This window comes from Alligator sinensis, unplaced genomic scaffold, assembly GCF_000455745.1.
Source record: "Alligator sinensis unplaced genomic scaffold, ASM45574v1 scaffold400_1, whole genome shotgun sequence".
Taxonomy (NCBI): domain Eukaryota; kingdom Metazoa; phylum Chordata; order Crocodylia; family Alligatoridae; genus Alligator; species Alligator sinensis.
The window spans coordinates 3,064,923-3,086,900 of record NW_005841897.1 but is presented as its reverse complement, the minus strand read 5'-3'; the positions used below and the strand labels follow the sequence as shown (position 1 = coordinate 3,086,900).

At 46.8% G+C, this 21,978-nt stretch overlaps 1 long non-coding RNA gene across 1 annotated transcript in view; it reads left to right on the top strand.

Annotated features, from left to right (window-relative positions):
- Window positions 1–10,303: 10,303 nt before the first annotated feature.
- LOC112549344 overlaps window positions 10,304–21,978 on the top strand; it is a 51,953-nt gene continuing 40,278 nt past the window's right edge. The window contains exon 1 of the long non-coding RNA XR_003092755.1: window positions 10,304–10,439. This is a non-coding gene — a long non-coding RNA (uncharacterized LOC112549344). The remainder of the gene's footprint in view (window positions 10,440–21,978) is intronic.

Here is a 21,978-nt window from a genome sequence, read left to right as displayed (position 1 = left end):
GAGATGCATAGGTAGCTAGCTAGACACTACCTTGCATTTTCTAATCTTCCCGCAATAGGTAGAGCCTTCAGTAAAACCAAAGAGCCGATTCAAAATCAATTAATTTTCCTAGCCGGGTGGGTGAAATGAATTAGAAACTACAGGCAGTATCTCAATACTTGGAGGGTTCCTTCCTATCACTGCAGCGTGTGTGCTCCTCACTAACATCAATCCCCACTGCAGTCCTGTGAGGCAGGGAGGTTTTGTCCCCTTTTTTACATGTGTGGAAGCAAGGAAGATGGATTAATTAGCCTGCCCGAGCAAATGTTGGAGGGCAGTGGCAAAGCTGGGTTGGATCTCATAAGACCTGGGGAACTGCCTTAACAGCCAAAGTCTTCAGGCCGGGGGAGGAGGAGGGGGACAGCAGTGGTTAAAGTAGTTTCTAGGTTTTCTTCAGAGCTGAACTCATATGACATGCAGGCCTGACCTCCAGAAGGTCCCCACTTGACTCGCACAACTATGGAGGGGTAGTGAGAGCTGAGTTCATATTTGCTGTAGCTATTCTTTTCTTTATCAAAGGCTGAGAGAGGCTGTGGCAGCAAGGCCTAAGGGCTGTGTCTGGCCTCTTTCTCCTAACCTTGCATATAACCCCTCTCCACCACCAGTTGTCTGCTGGTCCCCCTATTCATAGATCCAGAGAGTCTATGGCCAGCAGGGACCATGCTGACTTTCTGCATAATACAGACCATAGAATATCACCCAGTGATTCGTTTGGTAGCCCCATCGCGAGGTACCTACTCCTCAGTCCTAAAACAGGCAGGAGGAACATGCCACACTGTGACAAACAGCACAGCTTGGTTAGTGGCTGAAATGTTGAGCTCCCAGCACCGTGCCCATGCACCCCAAAGAGGCCTCGGTGTATGTACAAATCAGGGTCCTGATCACAGCTGGGGCAGTCGCTAAAGTAAAACAGATAATCAGCATCAACAGAGACACATGGGAAATCTTAGGACGTTCACTGCCTCTGCCTACAGGAGAGGATCCCACTTCCTTCCTCTTAAACCCACTGATCAGTTTGTATATCATAGAAAAGCTGCTCTAGAAGGGACCACTGGAAGTCATCTAGTCCAACCCCCAGCTGGAGGCAGGATCATCCCTATCCAAACCATCCCATATAAGTTTTTGCACAGGTGGCAGAAGGCTGGGGCTAACGGGGCTTAGCCCTCCCAAACTAATTTCTCAGTGACAGCAACAGCAGCAGCACCATGGCATTGCCATCCTACAGCACCACTGCCATGCCCCCCCCCACTGCAGCGCTGCAACCAGTGCCCCCACTGTGCGGTCCTCCACCACCATGTACAGCACCAGTGTGCACTGGCCCCACAAGGCCCCGTGGGAGGGACGGGTGGGGGTCAGGCCCCTACCCCCGATAATATTTTTTCCTGCTGCCTATGAGTCCTTGTCTAACTTATTCCTAAAGCTACTCAATTGCATCTCTTTGCAAAGATTCATTGGGTTTAAGGCCAAAAGCAAATGTTAGATCCGTCTACCTTATTCATCTATCACAGGTCATTACATTTTGCCCAGTTACTACAACACTGGACCTTATGATTTGTGATTTCATAGATAGATAGATAGGGTCAGAAGGGACCTATTAGATCACCGAGTCCGACCCCCTGCTCTAGGCAGGAACGAGCTCTGAGGTTAAGTAACCCCAGCCAGGTGTTTGTCTAATCTCCTTTTAAATGCCTCCAAGGTAGGGGAAAGCACCACCTCCCTTGGAAGCCCATTCCATATTTTGGCAACCCTCACCGTAAAGAATTTCTTCCTGATGTCCAGTCTAAATCTGCTCTCCTTCAGTTTATGGCTGTTGTTTCTAGTAACTCTGGGGGGGTGCCCTGTGGTCAAATAAGGTACATCTTCCAGAATGGCATCCATCCAGCCCTAAGTTCAAGGCATGGGATAGGCAGTACTTCCTTTGGGAATTGGCTCCCATAATTAATAGTTTCCATGGATAAAATTTGTGCCTAATTTTTTATTTCAATGCATCTGGCTTTTGCTTCCAGCCACTGGCTCCTGTTATGCCTTTTCCTATGAGCCATGAGACTAAAATGCCCCTTAGTATTCAGTATCTTTAGGTCTGCAAAAGTATTTGTAAACTGTGTATCAGATCTCCTCTACCTTCCTTCAGAGAAGCTAAACAGATGGGGTCCTTATTATGTATCTCACCATGTGACATGTTCTCCAACTCTCAAATAATTTTTGTGGCTCTTCTCAGCTGCTTCTCCAGTTTCTAAACAGCCTTTTTCATGTGGCTTCTAGGCTTGAAGGCAAGTTCTGGTTGTGGTCTTAGTAGTGCCGGCAAGGGTGAAATCATTTCCCTTGGCCTAGTCACTACGCCCTGGTTTCTGTTGCCAGTTATCACATTAGCCATCAGCCACGGTAACAGCTCACTTTCAGATCTGGGCTGGAAACTGTTACAAAGGTTGAGATTACAAAGTTGAGATGCTCCATTATATTCCTAGTTCTCCCAAAATGTAGGTTATGGGCTGCAGCCACAGATTTACCTACTCTAGGGAGTAGCACTGCTTTCAGCTGTCAAGTGTCCAACACTTGTTTGAAACTGGTATAAGCCAGTGAGCAGTTTCAGCCGTCAGGGCAAAGACATAAAGCTCCAAACCTTAGATAGCTGCACACGCAGGAATACATATATAGCCATCAGCAGAACTGCATTGCCCCTTATACAGGGGCTGCTACTCCACAGCAGTGGGTAAAGCCCCCAAGACTGGCACTGGGCAAGAGGAGGAGGGGAGGCCCGAGGAGCTAGAAGGAAGAGGAAGAGGGAAAGGAGATGACAAGATAGAAAGGAATGACAAACTTTCTGGACTGAACAACCTTGAGTATACCTGCCTTTCAGCTTGACAAAGTCACTTCCTACATCCTCACTACAGACACCAGGATATAGCCAGTTACTGCATTTTAGCCCTTATAGCTGCTGCCAAGAGCAGCCAATTAGGAACTTCATCACAGCTAAAATAATCTCAGCCTGCTTTTTATTATACCGATTACCTCCTGCATTGGCTCTTGTTTTCTTTGGCCTCCGAGAAGACTGCAGGTCACAGGCTGGCCCCTGCAGAGACATCTTCCCACCCAATAGCTCCCTGCTGCAGTTGTTATTTTTGCCTTTGCTAGCCAGCGTTTACCTTCAGCCTCCGGCAATCAGGTGCATAACCAGCTTCAGCCTAAGAGCAGGCAGGCTCAGCACTTGCCTGGCCGGCACTTTTTAACACATGTGCTGAGTGGGTGTCTAAAGCAACCGAATTAGAATACTCCATGCTTGCAGTGGCTGTCTGCAACACCCACTTGGTACAGGTGTAGTGATTATATAAGGAGTGAAGCAATGGAGAACCAGCTTCTTTCCCTTTCCCCCTTGCTCCCCACCTTTATACTATCCTAATTGTATGTATCCCTCCTGGATTTCTGCTATAGCTATTTGGAGAGTTTGTATGGCTGTTACTGATAGTGAAGAAGAAGAGCAGATGGCAAATGACCTCATTTTCCTAAGCAAAGTTAACCCCGAAAACACAAGGCAGCGGCTCAAGTGGAGCTGTTTAGATTGCTAAGCTGTTTAAAAAAGAGCAAGGAGTCAGAAGGGAAATATAAGGGACTGGAAAGACAAGTGCCATATGCTATGAGATTAAAGCAGATATGAAGTGTCTAGTCAAGGCAAGGGTTACCTCATCTTTCCTGAACAGCAAGAAGGTAAATCTCAGTGTGACAGGACACAGAGCTGTGTGCAGGAAGGATGTTCTGGGAGCCAGGTGCCTGTTTGGTTCAGCTCCTAACACTGCCACTGACTGTCATGTGAGCTCAGATAAATGGCCTTAATCAGAAGTGTCAAACTTACTGGGCCCCCTGGGCTGGATCCAGACCCAGCGGCAGTAGTGGTGGGGCAAGAAGTGTCAGAGAGCTACAGGGGTAATGCAGCATAGCCATAGCTTGCTCCAAACTTCCAACACAGTCTCAATGGGGCTCAGTGCCCTTTGCTGGCAGGTCTCACCCTTGAATTTCTGGCCCTTTTAAGAGCCCTGTGCGCCAGATGACATGGCTCCCCAGGCTGGATCCAGCCCCAAACATGTATCCCTTTGGAAGATTATAATTTAGCTAGCGTTGGTAGTCCCCAGCATGAGAACTGAATGACAGTGTATCTCCCAGCCTGCGATAGGCTGCATAGAAGGATGGTGCCTTGTTAGAGCCATATCCAGCCTTTATTTCTATAGGCACACAGAACAGGAAGGGGTCTCCTGGGCCAATGGGTCTGGTCTCCTGTGTTTGCTGCAAATCAGCTGATGTCAAATGTTTTATGAGATTGATAGCTAATGTGGATTCAGGGCTCTTGTAGAAGTCAGGAATAACATAAACCCTGTGCAGCATGTGATCTGTGAAACCCATGCCTCAAGTGTTCTGTAAACACTTGGGGATTATGAGCCAAGTTCACTGGTGGCCCCATGGCACTGAGCTGTGCTGGAGATGCAAAGAAGTTGGAAACCTAGAGTAGCTGGAACCACCCTAGTGAACCTAGCCTATAAACCATTTTCCATGCCTGTTCTCCTCCTAACCTAGCTTTGCTCATAGGAAAACCTGCTATTTCCCTTTAGCCACATAACAGTGGATTCAGAGATACTGGCTTCAGTGCTTCTCCCCAGTGTTCAAGTTCCACTTGGCAAGGGGGCCTCATGGGATCTGTGTATAGCTGCCTGCTTCTGTGCTAGTTCAGGCCCAGCATGAGTCAGAGCAACCTAAGGGCTGCTCTACTTTATGTCATATGCAAAGTCTTGAGGGCTTTGTGCCGGTCCATAGTATAGTACAGCTCTGCAGTCCAACCACTTACCATGGTCCTGCCATGTCTCCTTGCTTAAGCCCATTCCACCTATGGTAGGGGTGAGGCAGCTGGTGCGGGGCCAACTTCCAGCCAGCATAATAGATCCTTCTCCTCCTAGGGAACTTTCTATTGTCTGTTTATTGTCAGACTCTTGCCCTCTTTGCACATGTGAATGGTAGAAAGGGGCCATAGCGCAAGGGAGAATCAGGCCTTCTCTGCATCCTAAATGTCTGGCCTCCATTCATGTTTCAGTTCAGTGTTTTATTTGTAGAATGGCCTTGTCAAGGTGATAGGACACTGAATGTATAGTGTGCCCAAACCTATCCAGCCTGGGGATAACAAATCAGTCAGAATCTATTTGGTATAGTGATGGTGAAATTTCACACCAGCTCCTTGCCTCCCATAACACATTTGCATCACCTGTACAATGTTAGCAGCATTGGCAGCAGCACTAAATGTTGATTTCGGGAGAGTAGGGAAGCAATGGTGTTTGCCAAATAGGCAAAATATATTTCTACAAAAGATCACCCAACAGAGGGTTAACAAAACCCATCTCTGTCAGCCAGTGCAAACACCCTTGGACCAAGTCAGTAAGCAGGAGGCTGACAAAAGTTCAGATAAACAATGTATCCCATCTGTAACCTAAATAATGAGGATGACAGCCAGAGACACTGTGGGCAACTAGGCCGCTTACTGCAGTTCACTCAACACATGGCTTTACTTATAATAATAAGTGACAATGCCTGAATGACTTAGCCTTCAGTCTTCCTTTGAGCTTATTCCTTTCCCTCTTGAATGCCTCATCTCCTCTCAAAGCAGAACTCTCACTGGCTTCATTGAGGCTTAGGGCCCATAGCCCAGATTTTCAAGAGCTCAGCACGTTAGGCATAGAGATCACTGGAAAATCTGGCCAAAAGTGTCACAGTAGGTGCAGCCAGGTGCCAAGCACTTCTGAAAACTGAACTGCCCCAATTATACACAAGGAGCTCTTGACAGTCTGACATAAGATGTCTGTTCCTGAAGCATCCACTGTCTAACTGCCTGCAACCCTCAACCTGTATTGCAATTTCCCCAAAACAAAGGGTGGAAGGGTAGTGCCTTATTTTTAATAATTTGGTTCCTGTGGGAGCCTTTGATTCAATGCCTATTTCTGCTTCAATAAAATATGCAAGTACTATACTCTACTTGCACCCCACTGTACTAAGTCTTTCAGTGTGGCGGGTGCTGCCAATTTAAATGATAAGCAAGAGGTGAACAGACACAGCACCTCCATGTTTTATTGACCTGCTGAGCGGTTAAGGGGAAGTTTCTACAGACTAGATCCTGCCTCCCTGACGCAGGCAGGACTCCCACGCAAATCCTTGGGGGTAAGATGTGGATGTATCTGGTTTCCTATGTATAATAGTGTCACAGTTGCATGCTGAGGGTCTCAGCAGCACACAGTATTATTTATCAATATTTCCGATACCCCCTAAGGTGCGCCTCTTGGAAGATTTCTGCATGAGAGTTTGTTAAGTGACTTCAAGTGAAAAAAAAATCAGCTATTCAGCAGTACAGATTTCCCCAGAGGCCTGTTATTATCATCTTCCCAGTTATGAGTGATTTATCCTTTGCGTTCCTGGCTTGGCATACATTTTGCAAATTATTACTCCCATTGTGAATACAACATGTCTCAACAACCAGCTCTTGCAGCCTCAGCGAAGGAGATTCTCTGCTCATTCCTTTTGTTCAGGCTGCTGTTTCCCTCAATAAAGCCAGTCAATAAACTATGTGCAGATCTGTCCTGCTTTCCATGGAGATTACCTGGGGCAAAGGGCTGCTGATCTGTGCTTGGCAAAGACACTCATCTTATTGACTGAATGCAGGCTGGGTAATTGCCAGACGGGCTTCTACAAGTAATTAAGGAGGACAGAGTGCACTTTTCTTTTTGCCTGTATGGACTGTGTCAACCTGCTGCCTAAAGAGCTGGTACAGAGTGTGCTCCTTTCCAGCAAGATTTCCTTGCTCTGCCTCCCTTCTTTGTTTTCCTCAACTTTTGTCTTTCTTATCAGTCTTATGTGGCAAGAAAAAATGTGTTTAATTCCCCACAGAAGCAGTTTCTTCACTAGGTCCCTGAAGACCCCTCTGCTAGGCTTCCCCCATGCCCTTCTGGCATATAGAAAGCAGGTAGCACAGCTCCCTGCCTCTGTGCTGAGTTGAGGGAGTAACCTCTACCCCCTAGGGATGACTGTCCATTCTCCAGCATGTTCACAGTTCCTGTCAACCACGTTGTGGGAGATGTGAGGGGCTAGGATAGGAATTCAAGAACATCTGCACCAAGACATATGGACCAACACAGTGGCAGACAGGGATGTTGGAGTCATTGTTGACTCCAGGATGAACATGAGCCACCAATGCAAGGAAGCGGTCAGTAAGGCTAACTGCAGCTTGTCGTGCATCCACAGATGCATCTCAGGCAGGTCCAAGGAGGTGATCCTTCCCCTCTGTGCGACACTGGTAAGGCCACAGTTGGAGTATTGTGTCCGGTTCTGGGTGCCGCACTTCAGGAGGGATGTGGCTAGCATCGAGAGGGTCCAGAGGAGGCCACTCGCATGGTCAAGGGGCAGCGGGGCAGGCCCTATGAAGAGAGGCTAAAGGGCCTGAATCTATTCAGCCTCCACAAGAGAAAGCTGAGAGGGGATCTGGTGGCCATTTACAAACTCATCAGGGGGGACCAGCGGGAATTGGGGGAGGCTCTGTTCCCTCGGGCACCACCCGGGGTTACTAGGAATAATGGCCACAAATTGTTAGAGAGAAAGTTCAGGCTGGACATCAGGAGACATTACTTTACAGTTAGGGCTGCCAGGCTCTGGAATGGGCTCCGAAGGGAGGTGGTGCTCTCTCCAACCTTGGGGGTCTTCAAGAGGAGGCTGGACAGGTATTTGGCTAGAGTGATATGACCCTGGCACCGGTTCCTGCCCGGGGCAGGGTGTCGGACATGATGATCTGTTTAGGTCCCTTCCGACCCTAAGCACTATGATACTATATGCTCTGGGTAGGGAGATATAGCCCCCTTTTTACAGTCTGTTATTGTTGCTAATAGCACCTTGGGAACTGGACACTTAAATCTGGGATGCAAAACAAGTCAATCTCTCCTCAGTGGGCCCACAGCTGGGGAATGGCAGCTGGTTCATTTACGTCTGTGAATTGGTAAGACAGTTAGTTTGTATTGAGGTCTCTTTAGAGCAAGAGACTGTTGGAGTGGGAGCAGTGGCCCACAACTGTGTTCCTCCACAGCTACATCTTGTACTTGTCGAGTGAGGTGGCTGCTGGAGTAAAACATTTTGCCGCAGGTCCCACGAGGCAAATATGAGCCTTGCTCTGGACTCCCAAGTCCACCCAGCTGTAAAACGGAACATGTGGTCATTGGGGCTCGGGAAACTGAGATGGCCAGATGCAATACTAGTTCCATCAATGCCTTCTTGTATACCTTCAGCTACAGGGACTGGTGTGTTTTACCATGTTACCCCAAGGAGCCATCCTGGCTTGGGTAGACCTGTGGCCTTTTTGATTTCACAGTCCCAAACCAGGCCACAGCAAATCATGACACTGGCTTAAAAATATCCCAAGATAAAAACTGGTTCATTTGGAGCTTTTGCTTCCCAATCTCTCAGTTGTGTGGAGAATACTTGGGTCACCTTCTTAAGCCCTGCAAGCAGGGGGGCTTGAAACACCATTTTGTTTTTTTAAATATAAACTGAGCCACCTCAGCCCACAAATCCAGGAGCTTGGGCTTTCAAAGTGAAATATCAACTTATCACAATATTCATGAAGAAGTGGGGAGAGCTGGTAATGGCATCACAGCACTTGAGCTTACTGGGAGACTCACAGAAAGCACAGTCTAAGAAATAATTTCCCCAAAGCAGAGAATAAGTTTATTAAACTGTAATAATTGGGACTGTTCCAAAGCTGAAACATTTATCCCCTGAGCCAGGCTCCAGCTATAACATGAGATTTGATAGATATTAGGGCTGGAAGGGACCTCATAAGATCATCGAGTCCAGCCCCCTGCCCCAGAGGCAGGAAGTCAGCTGGGGTCAAAGGATCCCAGCAAGATAAACATCCAAATGTTTCTTGAAAGTGTCCAGAGTAGGTGCTTGCACCACCTCTGGGGGAGTCTGTTCCAGGCCTTGGGGGCTTAGACAGTAGAGAAGTTTTTCTTTATGTCCAGCCTAAAATGATTTTGTAGTAGCTTGTGGCCATTAGACCTTGTCATCCTCTGGGGTGCTCTGGTGAACAGATGTTCCCCCAGATCCTGACGCACACCCCTTATGTACTTATAGGCTGCCACCAAGTCACCCCTGAACCTGTGCTTCTCCAGGCTGAAGAGTCCCATGGCTCACAGCCTCTCTTCATAAGGCCTGTTCTGTTGCCCTCTGATCATGCGCGTGGCTCTCCTCTGGATGCTTTCAAGTTTCTCCACGTCCTTCCTAAATCGTGGAGCCCAGAATTGGATGATGTACTCCAGCTGCGGCCTCACCAAAGCCGAGTACAGTGGGAGGATGACATCCTGGGTCTTGTTCGAGATGCATTGGTAGACATTAACCAGAGTTTTGTTTTTGCCAGCTGTGGCATCGCATTGGTGGCTCATGGTCATCTTGCAGTCAATCCTGACCCCCAAGTTGCTTTTGGTCATGGTGCTAGTGAGTGCAGCACTGCTGAGCCTACAAGTGTGATGTGGGTTTCTTTTCCTGAGGTGGAGCACCTTGCATTTCTCTGTATTGAATGCCATCAGATTTTCATCTGCCCACCTTGCAAGCTTATCAATGTCGGCCTGGATCACCAGTCTATCCTCAAGTGTGGACACTTCCCAAAAGTTTGGTGTCGTCAGCGAACTTAGCCAGTCCGCTTCTGACACCAGTGTCCAGATCGTTTATGAAGACATTATAGAGTACAGGTCTGAGTACGGAGCCTTGGGGGACGCCACTAGTCCCCCACCGAGTGCCATGTTGATTCGGTTCTGTCAGCTACCACTCTCTGAGTCCAACCTCGGAGCCAGTTCCCCAGGCATCGAAGTGTGAAGTAGTTGAGGCCACAGTTGCCCAATTTTTCCATGAGGACATCATGGGACACCAGGTCAAAGGCTTTTTTAAAGTCCAAATATATGATATCAACCTATTCCCTTTTGTCCAGGCGATATGTCACCTGGTCATAGAAGGAAATGAGGTTGGTCAGGCAAGATCTACCTGCAACAAACCCGTGCTGGCTATCCCTTAGAATATTGCCTTCTGTTAGCCTGTCAAGAATGGTTTCTTTGATATATTTTTACAAAATCTTCCCAGGGATTGAGGTCAAATTGATTTGCCTGTAGTTTCCCAGGTCTTCTTTCCTCCCTTTCCTGAAGATGGGCACCACATTGGCCCTCTTCCAATCTTCAGGTACTTTGCCCTAGTGCCACGAGTTCTCGAATATCCTTGCCAGTAGCTGCGTTACGATGGCTGTCAGTTCCTTTAGCACTCTTGGGTGCTATCTACCCAGACGAGCTGATTTATGGGGATCCAGCCTCTCAAGATGCTCCCTCACAAGATCTACGCCAATGGTGAGCATATACTTACCCTCACCCTGGTCATCCCACATCATGTTAGGCAGGGTGGTCCCTTTGGGCTGGTGAAAACCCAAAGCAAAGTAATCATTAAGCAGATTGGCTTTTTCCTGAATGTCGGTAGTCAGCTGTCCCTGCTGGTTTAGCAGGGTTTCAGTGTTGCCCTTGTTTTTCTTTCAACTCCCTATATATCTGAAGAAGGACTTTTTATTTTCCTTCATTCGTGTAACCAGTTGGAGTTCAGCTGCAGCCTTGGCTTTCCTAGTTTGCTCCCTGCAGGTGCAGACCAGTGAAGAATACTCCTCCTTAGTGGTGTTTCCTGTCTTCCGTTCTTTATAAGCCTCTCTTTTTAGATGTAGGAGGTCCATGAGTTCCCTGTTGAGCCAAGGGGGTTGTTGAGCCCTTTTACCACCTTTCCTATGGGTTGGGATGGACTCCTCTTGTGCTTCTCAGATTGCTTCCTTAAGGAGCAACCACTCATCATGAACTCCTCTCTCTGTGAGATCATGGCCTCTCAGGGCCTCAAGAACAAGCCCCCCCAGGCTTATGAAAGTCAGTTTTCCTAAAGTTGAGGACTACTGCATTGCTGGCTGATTTGCCAGCCTCGCGATGTATAGTAAAAGTGATCAGCTCGTGGTCACTGTCACCCAGCTTCCCTTTGATTCTTCGGTTGCTGATTAGGTCATCCCCTTTGGCCAGTACCAGATCCAGCAGTGCCTTACCTCTTGTCAGCCCATAAACTTCCTGAGAAGATGAGGAAATGCTAAAGGAACAAGCTGAGGAGGACTTGCTGGACATTGGGAGAGGGAAGAGCAGACCCCACTGCAGTCAGCTGTGGACGATGCTACATGCACCTGAATTACCACTTGCACTGTTTGGATTTTATAGTGACTCGAACCATGACAGATTTGAGGGCATTCACATGCAAGGAACCTGGGTGCAATCCTCTCCATGTCTTGTTTTGAAGAATAAGATCCGAATATAGTTCTAGCAAACCAAATGCAGCTGCAGTTTTTCCCATCTCAGCCATGGCACCATGGAGTGCCTTGAGAGCCTTTCAAGGGTGCTGCAAGTTAGCACTGGTCAAAGTGCATGCACAGTTCACAAGGTAAAGCCATAGATTTCAAATAGCACTGAGTGTCACAAACATTTTGACCTGTTGTGTTCTTTCTGAGTTCTTTGCGAAAGAATTATTGTGATACCCATATCTACAGTTTTGCTGACAGTACAGAAACAAAGTACAAAGTTGACAAAAGAGAAACCCAAGTGTTCAGACTGCACGGTTGCTACTGAGCTGCCAAAACAGGGAAACGTGGTTTCACAACATTGTCAAAGCAATGAAACACCTGTACTGGCAAACCATGAAGAGCAGCTCAGCGATGCCAAGGCCTCTGGGAGGTAAGCTGCAATCTGCAAACTTATCTCCAGGAGCCTAACCTGAAAAGATAAGAGGTGAAAAGTGTATCTCACCACAATGCGGTATAAAATAAAGTTAGTTGCAAACCACACTAACCACAAAATGTTCTAGCATTTAGCCAATCACAGTAAAGGTTAATCCAAATCCTAAATTCTGCTTAGATGCGAATAAATTTGAGCCGAAATTTAAGCAAGGTGTGGAGATCTTCGGGTTCTCATAGAAGTGTACTGCTGGGGGAACAGATGATTTAGAAGCTTTGTGGGTAGTGCATGACCGACGGCTTAGCTGTTCTGCTCCAGGCATCATCTTTAAGGGTGTCTTTAGAAACTGCGCATAAGAAGTAACAAGGCTTGAGCATGCTGTATTGGATTTTGTGAGTATACTCTGTTTATTCCTTTTCTCTTAAAGAAACAAAAGCTTCCTTCAAAGATCTGCGTGTCTATCTTAAAATAAGTTATACCGCTCGACCCATTACAGGTACGACAATTATTTTTCTATAGTCAAAAAGCAACTGAAACTAAGAGCTGGCATTTTCCAAGAGGTGTTTTCAATCTAATGAGTGCCTTGAGTCTACAAAGGTTGAGAACCACTGGCCTAATTACAGTGAAGCGCTGCACCTGAAAAGCTCAAAGTGTTTTGCAGACCTTACTGCTATTAATAATTGTGTTTAGTGGTTGTGTCTATGGGCTCAACGAGAATGGTACTCACCTCGGGTCAGAGTGCATGGCCCAAACAAGCTTTTATTAGGGGCTGATTTGCTCAGCCTAATTAATTACACTGCACCTCATGGAGCTAGGCTGTTCTCAGTGGATGACAGAGCAAGGAGCAACAATCTCAAGTGTCAGCAAGGGAAATTTAGGTTAGATATTAGGAAGAATTTTCTCACTAGGAGGGTAGTAAAACCTGGAACAGGTTATCCAGAAAGGTGGTGGAAGCTCCATCCTTGGAGGTTTTCAAAACCCAGCTAGACAAAGCTTTGGCTGGGATGATCTAGTTGGTGATGGTGCTGCTTTGATCAGGGGGCTGGACTAGATGTGACCTCCTGAGGTCCCTAACTTTCTATGATTCTATGAAGATCAGGATCTTTCAACCACAGCCGAAATGCAACCATTTCTAAGGAGATTATGCACAAGAGTTATATACTGTAATAGCTAACAGTGAAATGACACAAAAGTTTAGGGCCAACATCTGGGATGGCACCTTAGCAATGATATTTTTATACTGAATGTCCATGTTGGGGGTGGGCAAAAATGTGGACAGTGGCCTTTAAAAAAGAAAAATGCCAAGTTGTCCCACCCACTGGCTCACATACTTCCCAGGCCCAGCTACCTGCAAGATGCCCTTTCCTTGCAGTACAGGCAGGATGTCAAACATCTTGATCGGAGGATGTTATCAACAGATGGCAATTCCCAGCTAATTCTATTTAGACCTGCTTTGCTCTGCTGAGCCCATTCTGTGATCAGATGAGAAGATGCTCTGCAGTCAAACCCACTGGTTTTAATTATGCTCTACTGTGATTTCCCAAAACATACAAAAAACCAGCAAAATAATAAAGGTCTGGAGGTATTAGCTGCTGCTTTCTCTTCCTCAGAGAACCTGCTCTGCAGTCAGGCAGAAGTTGAGCTTGGGAAATGATTAGAGATAACCTTCTACCAGGTGTTAATGCTGAGCTGCTTGGCTTGTCCCCTCCCCGAGGTCAACCCCAGAGGAGGAGACTTGCGGAGATGTACCTCATGTAGATCCTTCTCAGTTTCTGTTCGATCACTTTGGTAGCATGGGGTGAGGGTTTCGCCTGGACTGCAAGCCCTCTGCCACAAACCCAGTGGATCTTTAGGGATGTGCAGGAGACCAGAGCCAGTTCTGCAGGGCCCCATACCTCTGCACCAGCTGTGGGGAGCAGATGTCTTCATCCAGTTCTATGTTTTCCATGATGAGATCAGACCAGGAGCTCCTGCCTCCTCTGTAAAGTGAGCTCCCTGATACAGCTGGGTCTCTTGAGCCTGTGCTTCTTCCCAGGCCCAAGCTGTATGTCTTTCCTGGGAAATCCAGAAGGGAGATGATGTGTTCATCTCCCATCCATATCTCAGAGCTATTCACTCTCTGTCTCAAGCCTGCTTAGTCGCTGCCCCTTCCTTCATGCAGCTTCCAATCCCCCTGGTGCTCTGGGGAGAGGGGAAAAGACACTGCTGATACCCCTGTCCTGAAAGGTCATAAGCTGCATTAGTGTCAAGTCAGTGAGAAGGCAGCATAGACAGTATAGACTAAATAACTATATAGAGCACAGGTTTTTATTAATCAAAGTTTACTTTGTCCCCATCTTGCACAGGGAAGAGAGTTCTATTTTTCTCTTCTGGATGTGGAATCTGGCCTATATGTGACATAAGACTGGAACAAACCTCATGGGTCAGTGTGTCCAGTCCCTTGTGATCACAACCAGCCATGCAATAAAGGTCGTCCAAAGGGTCCACGAGAACATGAGCAACATAAGAACTGCCTTAGGTCCATCTTGCCTAGTATCCTGACACACGCAGTGGCTGAAAGGGAGAGTGAACAGGACATGACTAGTGGGGCTGTGTGAGGCTTCAAGTGGTGATTCGATTTGGAGGAAATTTGGCCCGATTTGATGGCCGAATCTCTGAATCCGAATCGAATCAGGGGACCAATTAAAAGGTCCGAATCAATTCAAAGGTCTCCGAATCTTCGGAAAATATTTGGAGAGCTTTGATGATTTGGGCAGTCCCTGGTGGCTGCAGCAGGAGCTGTAGCTGGACTTGGAGCTGGTAAGTACTAGGGGTGGAGGAGGGAGCGCTGGGGTAGCGGGGAGGGGACCATGGAGGAACCCCTGCCGGACGCCCTGACCTCCCCCCGCTCCCCCAGCCCCCGGGGGGTGATCCCTGCTGCCCCCCACTGCCTCACACTGCATGGGGGGGGCTCTGCATGAGCCCCTGACCCTCTCCTCACTCCCCCAGCCCCACCACGGGTGCCTCACCCAGGCCAGCTCTGGCCCTTTAAGAAAAAAAAATGGAGAAAAACCCCAGGACTCACCGGCTTCAGGAGGCTGTGGAAGAGCCCCCCATGTGGTGTGGGGCAGCAGGTGGCACTGGGGCTTACCCCCCTTGCCAGCAGGAACGGTGAGTGCGGGGGTTTTCTCGGGGTTTTTTTTCTTGAAAGGTTGGAGCTGGCCCATGCGGGGCACTCGTGGTGGGGCTGGAGGAGCAAGGGGGAGGGTCAGCTCTCATGCAGAGCCCCCCATACAGCATGGGGCAGTGGGGGGCAGCGGGGATCACCCCCCCCCCCCCGCCCGGCAGCACCCACTGAGTCAGGACTTGTTTAAAAAAAAGTGCTGAGAGCTGGGGTGGGCGGGTGAGGCGGCGAGCCTGGCCGATTTGGAGATTCGGCAGCAGCTGAATCTCCGAATCAGATTTGCCCAAATCAATTCAGGACAGTGATTCAAATCACCGAATGGAATCACTGTCCCGTGAATCGGCCACGTCCAAATCCAGTGCAAATACTAGCCACTTCACACAGGCCTAATGACTAGGGTTTTTTCCACTGTTCCTCTCCCACTTGCAGCCTCCAGCTCTTAAGGTCTAGGAAGTTCTGATTCTGAGCCTGTTCCCCTAACTCCCATGCTCAATAACTACTGATGCACCTTTTCTCCAAGAATTTGTGCAATCCTTTTTTGAATCTGACTAAACTGTCAGCTTCCACAACATCTGGTGGCAATGAGTTTCACACTTTAATGACATGTTGTGTGAAAAAGAACTTTCTTTTGTTAATTTTAAACTTACCACTTACTAATTTAATTTTATAGCTCCTAGTTTATAACCTGTATGACATTCACTCCAGCCCCTCCTAGGGACTGCAATCACAACAGGATCTATAATGTGCTGCAGGAAAGAGGCAGGAAAGACAAGGGTCTGGCCAGTGCCTTTGGCTCCTGTATTGGCAGAGAATTAGTTAGGTAAAATGAGTCCACCAAAAGCATGAGTATTGAACCTGTTGCCATTTAACCCACCACATGAGCCGGTACAGATACCCCTACCTTTGTCACCTCCACCACTAGAATAGTTGGAAATGGAAGATATTAACTAATAACATATAGTACACAGGGCCAAATTCACCCCCTGCACACTTGCTGCTTGGGTGCTGCTGTCTGCAGCATGCAGTAAGTGCACTGTAGGCTCCTGGAGCCCTTGAAGTAAAGGAGGCTGGACTGTGAAGAAATCCCCCTGTCTGTCGCTGGACTGGGATACTCTGGGCTAAGGGGAGAATATAACACTCGCACACACTTGGGGTTGTGTGTGGTCAAGTGTGTTTTCGTTTTATTTTGCTGTGTATCTTCTTTGTGCTGTATATTTTGCTTCCTCTGGGACTGGAGAGGACCACTTCCTATCCTCCCTTATTGTCTTCAGTCCCGTTGTTGTTCCCTCCACCCCGAGGAACCTTGTAGAACCAGTTTGGTGACTCTGACCCCTCCACCAGGAGTTGCTGACCACTTTTGAAATGATTGGTCTGCATCAGCAGGGTTCAAATAATGCTTATTTCTGGTTAGAACCAAGTGATGAGGCCAGAAAAGTTATTTAAGGGTGTCTCTCTCTCTGGATCAGCCAGTGAGTATGCCAGAGAATTGGCTAGTACATTAGACTTAAGAAATTTAGACGCGTGTTAAAAGGGTCACTGAACTCAATATTGGATGGGACTCATTTTATTTTGTTTTGCTCTTAACTTCCTTTGTTTTAGCCCCATCCTCACTCTCTCCCCTTGGTCAATAAAGAGCGATCTGGCTCAGCGTGCCTGGCTGTGAGTTCCTGAGGGAGAGGGGTCAGAGAGTGCGTTTTGCTCTCAGAAGAGTTTGGCTGTTTATTAACCACCTCAGACTCACCTGAGAGTACCCTGGGAGGCTTCAAGCTATAAAAAGCACCCAGAATTATTACCAGTGGGCAAAACACCCCCAAGGCTTGCAGGGTGCACAGAGCCCTAAGAGAGACCAGTGCCCAGGTGGTGGCAGCGTTACCCCAGGCTTCTGGGTGGGCTCCAAGAAGGGGGACGGCCAGATGTAGGCACCCCAGGGGAGACTCCTGATGCATGGTTTTGGGCTCAGCACAGTGAGGTAGGTGGCTTTGTGTTGTAGTGCCTTCTACTGTCCCACCACATGGACTAGGTGGCAGCCAAGGCAGGGACCCAAGTGACTCAGCACATGGGCAAATCAGATGCACCCTGTCAGTCTCGCTTTGCTTCCTGTCTATCGTATCACCAGTACTGCTCATATCAAATCCCACCTCTGTGAAGCTTATACCGCACATGGAATGGCCTCCTCTCCCCCCCCACCCCTCATGCCTGGCTCCTGTTGGCTTAGGGAGCTTTCACTCTGGGTCAGAAACATGCTGTATTAAACATGGCTGGCTATGTTTTGTATACCAAAGAATCCAAGCTCTTTCTATGGAAAAGGGAAGATTTTCAAGGCTTTTTTAGCTGGAAGGATTTATCAATTATTCTGTACACAATGAGAAGGGGATCTTTCCTTCACATACCTCCTACCTGTTATTTTTCTTCAGCATAAGAGGGACAAGAGGAAGAAGAAAACACGTGGTGATACTGTTGGTCACACACTGCTTGTGACCATTTCCTGCCCTACAAAATTCACATGTTGCCTGTCACGTGGCAAGGACTAGAGGTACTTTACAGGCCCTGTCTCCAAACAGGGAAGGATGTGGCATGTCAAGGGGGGAGCCATGGCTGGGGAGAGGGGGCAGTCAACAAAGCAAGTTTGAAAGAGGGATTTGAAGAAGGAAGAGTGAAACATTTCTAACCATATGAAGCAGCAAAGTTAAAAGCAGAGGGAAGGGAGAGGAGGAAGCTTTAAGAACCGTGCAGAGCACAGGATGAGACACTTGAAGAAACAAAAGTTGGCATGTGGACACGATGCTGGGAGCCAACGAGAAAGAAATCAAACATTTCTACTACAGTTTTGCAGTGGCTCTATTGTGTGCAGTCTTTGGTCTCTTCACCTCTTACACTGCAGCTTTAATTTCAGTGGGACTATGCTGAGTTACACCAGCTGAGAATCTGGCCCGTAGCTCTGAATTCCCAATGCAGGAATAACCTCTCTATGAGACAGTTTGGCCCTGCAGTAGGTTAAAATGACAAACATTTCCAACAGTTGCAAAACGAACACCTCTCTTTTGGTCTGGAATGTGATATGCCCTTAATAAAAGGAGCAAAAGGTAAGAATCACCCTTGTTATTTAGGAAACTTATTGAGAGAGAAGCCTATTTTTGCTCTTAAAATTAACAGTGCTCTGTGAAGCACAGGGTCCCCCACAAGAAAAGATTTTTCAAAGTTTTCATGATTTCCTTTTTGCAGTCAGCAAACAGCATGAGAAATTTGATTAAACTGAATCAGATCTGTGTTATCACTCTGTTATTCCCAGAAAAAGATACATTAAGCACTAAGAATGATACATAGGCTTCCCTCTGCTCATAGTTAATTCCAAAATGAAGGATTATTAATTGATCAAGTAGCCTCTTTATGTGAAAGCACTTACTCTGCTTTGTAAAGAAATATGAACTATAATTAGCAGCTAAATTTGTGTCTGTATATGTGTGTGTAACCTAAAACCACTCATAAACTCTCAGGAGATCTTTGTGCTGGGGATGCATAATTCATAAGGGTTGAACGTAACCCACGGGGGCAGTTCTCAGAGCATCTAAATGAAAGATGGTGCAAAAGTTCATTTTCTAAAGCAACTAGTAACATTGAGATGTCACCTCAGGGGCTGTACAAGGGGCCTTGTTTCCAAAAAGGGCTGCACATCCGCTCTTTGAAAGAGTGGCTTCTTTAAAGTGTTTTAAGTTGGGCACCCAGAAGACACCAAACCCATGGTTAAAAAACCATGTGCTTTTTAAAAATGTTTTTAGCCGCAGCCATTTTTCCAAGTTTCTGCCAGAGGCAGAAATTAAAACAAACAACAACAAAAAATTGGTAGGAAATGAGTGCTATTTATATTCATTTTGAGCACTGAAGGGTGAAAAGCAGAAAGATGGTGGTCATTTTATTGCATTATGTTATATTATTGTAGCAGAAAAAACCTGTTATTGTTCCTATACAATTTAGAGAGAGAGAGCAGTTTCCTTGGTTGCCATAGCAGCTGGTGCCAACTCTATCAGTGATGCAGTAACTAATTTTGGTTTAATTACATTTCTATACGCTCCTTCTAGACAAATGAGCACGCACTCCAGCTTCCAAGGGATAACTTTTCACACGTTAACAGTCATTCTGAAGGCTTCATTTTTTGAGACCCCTTAAACAATCCTAATTTTCAGCTAGCAGATGCTCAGCATTTCCCAGAAATCAGGCCCCTTTAAGGTGTCCTGGGTTGGCACATATAGATGGAGAAACCCAAATTCACTAATCACTTCTTAAAATTAAGTTTATTCTTTAGATACGGACTTTAGCCATGCATCCAGCCATTCTCTCTAAAAAGCATACAGGACAAAACCAGCTGAAGAGACAGCTCTCCTTGAAAGCAATTCAAAACTTTTGTCTCTTGCTGCTCTTTGGAACGAGACACTCACATTGAGGTGGAAGGATAAGAAATCTTTGCTCACTCCTAGAAATGCAATTCTGGTGACAGTCAGGAATGAGGTTGGTTGAAAAGTAGGGAGAAAAATACTTACTTTTCCTAGTTCTTGAAGTCCTGGTCCAATCTGTGTTGCAGATTTGTTCTTTTTAGCACCCTGTCTGTTGCTTTGTTGTCATGGAGGTCCCCAGCTATGAGGCCACTGCATACGGGCCCCAGTAGAGCTATTGCAAGCACTTGTGGGGCCCATTCCTGGCCTCAATTTTCCCTCAGTCCCTAACTGAGAAACAAACTCCATTTGACCCCACTTCAAGGCACAGACTCCCATGCACTGACCTTCTGTGCATTTCTAGCAGAACAGACTGGTAAAGCCACTTTCAGGTGAGATACCAAAGCAATGCCGCTTCTAGTACATTTCTTGTGGCTTTTGCAATAAAATTATGGTAAGTGTCCCATAATGCTTCTTTAAAAAACCAGAGGCAAACACCAGTGTCTTGGGAAGATCTGGTCAAATTCTTTTTGATTAAATGGAACTAGCTTTTGATTAAATGGAACAAGTAAAAGAACATATTCCTTGGTTGTTTTTGGTTTTTAATGAAAACCTGAAAACTGTCAAAGAAAAAAAACCTGATGAAAACATTTTTGTTTTCTTCAAATTCTAAGACTGAGATCTATATGAGATCTCATGGTGAACATGTAGGCTAAATAAAGACAGTCAAAAAGCCCGAGGCTGAATTGATTCAGTCCTTGCAGGTTAGTCTAAGCTGCAGAGATTAAACTGAGAAACAACTGGACAGACATTCACTTTTGATTTAGGAAATGCAGCCACATATCTGCAATGGGTCAGGTCAGAAGCCGGGGGGCACTAGAGCATGGCTCTCTGGCACATAGCCAGCATAGGCTCTGTGTTCGCTTCCTCTTCCTGCTGCCCCTGTGGTCTCTGGGATTTGCAGTCCACAATCACAACAGCAGGACTCTGCAGAGTTGCTCATAATTTCCTCTTCCTATTTCCAGATGCCTCTGGGATTTGTAGTCCACAGTTGCAGGCAGCAGTAATTTTTTAGCAGGCCAGAGCAGCTCTGTACTTGGGGGAAGGGAAGTTTAACCCCCCTTTCTGGCCCCAGACCAGGCTTGCCTGGGGGTGAGGGGGGCAGTCTCTGCCTCCCCTCCCCCCCCAACCCTTCCCTGCTGAAGCAGACAGCACAGCACAGCCCAGGACTGGAAAGTATGCTGGGGGACTGTGATTCAACTTGAACCAGGAAGGGGTCTGGAACAGAAGGTTCATTAACTTGTTTGACCCAAATCAGTTAAGACTGATACTACATTAAACCAGGTTTATCTTAAACCAGTTTCAAAATGGCTAAAACTAGTTTATGTGCACTGAACTTGTGTCCTGTTACATGATTTAAATCAGTTTCTGATCACTTAAGCTGGTTTATGTGTAACTTCTGTCCCTAGCCTGTGGGTTAGGCACAGAGGGGAGTGTACACAGCATGTTGTGAGCTACCAAGGTATGCACCACATATAGCCATGTGCTCTGCATCGGATATAGAGAGTACTGTACTGATTACTTAAACTGGTTTATATGCAACTTCTGTCCCTAGCTGTAATGGGGGCCCCATTTGCCAGTGCTTGGGGTGCTACCAAAATCTGACTCAGTTGGGAAAGCTCCTTGGGATATTCTGGAATAGAAAGACCCTATAGGGAACACTTCTATAGGATATTATTTTCAAGCCCATGGAATCAAATCCTGAAATCCTGCTTTTGCTCTAATTGGGCAAAATGTGCACTGAAGTCAATGGGAATTTTGCCACAAAAGAGCTGAGTAAATGCCAGTGTGTGGATAGTCGGCCAGCTGAGACTTCTAGGCAGCACAGGACTCCACCCTGGGAGTTTTGCCTCAACACAGCTTTCAGGTTCCAGCCCCAGGAACCTGTCCTTTCCTCCTCCCCTTCTGTCTTTCAGTTTAGCTAATTTTGTATTTCTCTTCCTTGGCTGTGCCGTGGAGAGTAATGAACCTGGCTGATTTGCCATCAGATAAATGGCATGCCATTAGCTGCCTGTTTAGAGACTATATTTCTTCTTTGTGATGAGAGCTCAATATCTTTCCAATGAGTTATTACTTTGAGATCTTCTAGACCTGGACTTTAAGTACCAAGCAATTATTCAGCAGTAATTCCAGGGCTGTCTGCTTCACTGCTAGGCACAGGCTCTTAAGTCTCATCTGGCTGATTGGAGATCAGTGCAAGTGAGCTCTTTAGTTTTAAAAGAATGGATTAATGGTATCTGTTTCATGCAGCTGCCGTTCACTTTCCTCTTTCATTGTTCTTTTTTCTGGTTGCCCTCTGCATGCTTCTCTCCCCATGTATTAACTTTTCAGCAGAGAACAATGACTGGTTAACAGCTTGGAATCCACCTGATGGTTTCACTAGAGTTAGAACCAGGTGCTGAAGACCCGGCTCTGCTTCTGAAGGAAGCCGCGCAGTTCCTGCTCATGATGAATGGAGAGAAGAGGAGGCAAATAAGAGACATGGAAA